We start from the raw sequence: 3469 nt of genomic DNA, 5'->3' as shown, positions 1-3469 counted from the left end.
TGAGGGAGGGGGATATGGGTTGGTGGTGGTGATGGGCAGGATGGGGGGTGCGGAGGGTTGTGAGGGAGGGGGATATGGGTTGGTGGTGGTGATGGGCAGGATGGGGGGTGCGGAGGGTTGTGAGGGAGGGGGATATGGGTTCTTGGTGGTGATGGGCAGGATGGGGGGTGCGGAAGGTTGTGGGGAAGGGGGATGTGGGTTGGTGGTGGTGATGGGCAGGATGGGGGTGTACAAAGTGTTGGGGGGGAGTTGAGGGGGGGGATATGTGTTGATGGTGGTGATGAGCAGGATGGGGGTGCGGAGAGTTGTGAGGGAGGGGGATATGGGTTCTTGGTGGTGATGGGCAGGATAGGGGGTGCGGAGGGTTGTGAGGGAGGGGGATGTGGGTTGGTGGTGGTGATGGGCCGGATGGGGGGGTACAAAGTGTGGGGGGGGAGTTGAGGGAGGGGGATATGGGTTGATGGTGGTGATGGGCAGGATGGGAGGATGCAGGGGGTTGAGGAGGACAGTTAAGGGGTGGGAGACACTGGAGGGTAGCGGGGGTATCCGGGGGTATCTGGCAGTTGGCAGGGAGGAAGTTGCAACGCAGGTGGAAGGATTCCATGACTCCTAACTCACTCCCACTAGAAGCAGCAGCACGGGGCTCACAAAGCACCATTAGAATAAACTCATAGTACCAAGGCCCTACCCCTCGCCACCTCCCATGTGTTAGACCAGCGTTGTGGCACGTTCTGTCTCCTATCATATTTAGGAAGGAACAGCACAACTGCAGCCTAGTGGTATAGGAATGTAGGTGGGGCAGGACTCTGACCTTGCATCGCTTGTGAACATGGGGAACATTTTACCTGCTGAAAAGCATTTCTAGCAGTGCTGTATGTCCACCACATAATGCAGAGCACATGGATAGAGCAGGGCATTCCTTAGAGCTACAAGCTTGGTGTCATCTTAGATAAAAATGTACTCCCACTTGTGCAGTACTTAACTTTCAAAGGCACACAACTCAGTCAAATCAATATCAACTTTATTGGAATAATTTAAAAAGGACACTTTTTAGGGAGAGCTACCGTCCTGCAGTTTTCTAGTCAACTATTTTGACTGTAGAGAACCGCTGTAACATTAATTTTGTTATAAAGTATATTTGCCAGTTTTTCTTGTCCTCCCCAGTACATGAACTATTTTTGCTAAAATCATTGTTCCTAAAATCACTACAGGTCAGAGACAAATGAGGAAAAACTTCAACCCAAAAGATGAAAGTTACAAGTGACTGAAATCAGATTTAGAATGGAAACAGCTATACAACCTTAACTAGGTTTCCTTGTTGTACAAAAATACTTAGCCCTGTTATGGTTGGCACTGTACAGAAACATAGAAGGACTTGTCTACCAGTTTAACTATGTACCAGTTTAACTATATTGTTTTAGAAATATATATATATTTATAGTTATATATAGTTTAAACTGGTGCACCCACATAGTGTGGGCACAGTTATACCATTATGAAAGTGTTTATATAATTTACAACTTATTTCAGTAAACTTAAGCATCTAAACTGATATTTAAATTAAACCTGCATAAAAACAGATGTACAACAACCCCTAATGACAGGCCGTGCCCTTAGCATGTTAGTCCGAATAGACAGGAGGAACAGACACAAGGAGATAATTTACCCCAGGTCACATAACAATACAGAGGTAGAGCCAGGAATAGAAGCCAAGAAATTACCATGCTATGCTGCAGCACCTGTAACCTAACTGAAGTTTGCCACATGTGCTGTGTGTGAGACCCAAAGAGAGCCATGGCAAACTTTGACATGGATTCCAAGGCCAGAAGGAACCACTGTGATCATCCAGTCTGACTTGTATAACACAGGCCCTAGCAAACCCTTTCCCCCCCCCCCCCCCCCTCCCCGCGCAATAATTGCTGCTTGGACTAGATCTTTGTTTTTTGTTGTTTTTTTTAACTCCCAGTCTTGCATTAAAGTGCCAGTTATGGTTGAATCCACCACACCCTTGACAGGTACTTGATAGCAATGTTGTGTGAACAGCAGCCACTTTTCACAATTATATATTGAGGCTTGTTTTATTTTCTTCTCTGCTTTGGAAACCTCAGCTCAGCAATGTCCATGTGTTGCTTTCTGAATGTTATTGGCTATATCACTGCCATTCAGACTGTTTCAAAACAACGTTCACAAATATGCACCATTTAGGTAGAAGGAGCTTGTTAAATATTTTTTAAGCACGAGTAGTGTGCTCAGAATGGTATCTCACACTGAGGCAAATTGCTTCCTCTCTCCATTTCTTAGTCTCCTCAAAGGCTGGTGGGATTTAGTGAGTCACTGAATGGAGTTTTGTGTGTGTCGTGAACTCAGATTGAGAGCCACTGACCTGTGCAATTTTTTTTTTCTATTGCAGGTGACGTACAAATGGCTGAGCTTCACTCTTGGGGTTCATGTCAACCAGGCTAAGCAGTGAGTGTTTGTGTATACCATAAGCCTTTTATTCAGTGGCAATGGCTAATTAGTTGGTGGTTTTGATTTAAAAAAAATTAAATCCAATCTTTTCTAGAAAGATGTAAAGTCTTATTTAGGATTGTATTTAGCATGCCTTATTCATGCCTCACTTAAGCGAATATTGCTTTAGAAAGAGATGCTTAATTAGGCCTTTGAGTTGCAGCTAGCAAGAGATGTTAAGAGAAACAAGAAGGGTTTCTTCAGGTATGTTAGCAACTTGAAGGAAGTCAAGGAAAATATGGGCCCCTTACCGGAAGAGGGAGGCAACCTAGTGACAGAAGATGTGGAAAAAGCTAATGTACTCAATGCTTTTTTTGCCTACGTCATCACGAACAGGACTACTGCCAGCTCCCAAACTGCTGCACTGGGCAGCACAGCATGGGAAGAAGGGGACCAGCCTCCTGTGAAGAAAGAAGTGGTTCAGGAATATTTAGAAAAGCTGGATGAGCACAAGTCCGTGGGGCCAGATGCACTGCATCTGAGGGTGCTAAAGGATTGAGCGGATGTGATTGCAGAGCCATTGGCCATTATCTCTGAAAACTCTTGGCGATTGGGGGAGGTCCATGATGACTGGAAAAAGGCTCATGTAGTGCCCATCGTTAAAAAAGGGAAGGAGGAGGATCTGGGGAACTACAGGCCAGTCGGCTTCTCCTCAGTCCCTGGAAAAATCATGGAGCAGGTCCGCAAGGAATTAATTCTGAAGCGCTTAGAGGAGAGGAAAGTGATCAGGAACAGTCAGCATGGATTCACCAAGGGCAAATCAGGCCTGACTAACCTAATTGCCTTCTATGAGGAGATAACTGGCTCTGTGGATGAGGGGAAAGCAGTGGATGTGTTGTTCTTTGACTTTAGCAAAGCTTTTGATATGATCTCCCACAGTATTCTTGCCAGCAAGTTAAAGAAGTATGGACTGGGTGAATGGACTATAAGGTGGATAGAAAGCTAGCTAGATCGTCGGGCT

The 3469-nt window shown here is 45.6% G+C and overlaps 1 protein-coding gene across 4 annotated transcripts in view; it reads left to right on the top strand.

The window, feature by feature from the left end:
• The first annotated feature begins 712 nt into the window (after positions 1-712).
• The window catches only part of POLD3 (DNA polymerase delta 3, accessory subunit), a 49590-nt gene continuing 46833 nt past the window's right edge, over positions 713-3469 (top strand). For 2 of the 4 annotated variants that reach the window (XM_075061831.1, XM_075061830.1), the window contains exon 1: positions 2411-2466. The gene's annotated coding sequence lies outside the window, so the exon portion shown is untranslated. Of the gene's footprint in view, positions 780-2410; positions 2467-3469 lie in introns of those variants that run through there. The other 2 variants (XM_075061832.1, XM_075061833.1) reach the window with 2 other exon arrangements.

Source organism: Chelonoidis abingdonii, chromosome 1, assembly GCF_003597395.2.
Source record: "Chelonoidis abingdonii isolate Lonesome George chromosome 1, CheloAbing_2.0, whole genome shotgun sequence".
In the NCBI taxonomy this organism is placed as follows: Eukaryota; Metazoa; Chordata; order Testudines; family Testudinidae; genus Chelonoidis; species Chelonoidis abingdonii.
The sequence above is the reverse complement of the archived record's forward strand: the minus strand, read 5'-3'. Positions and strand labels throughout refer to the sequence as shown.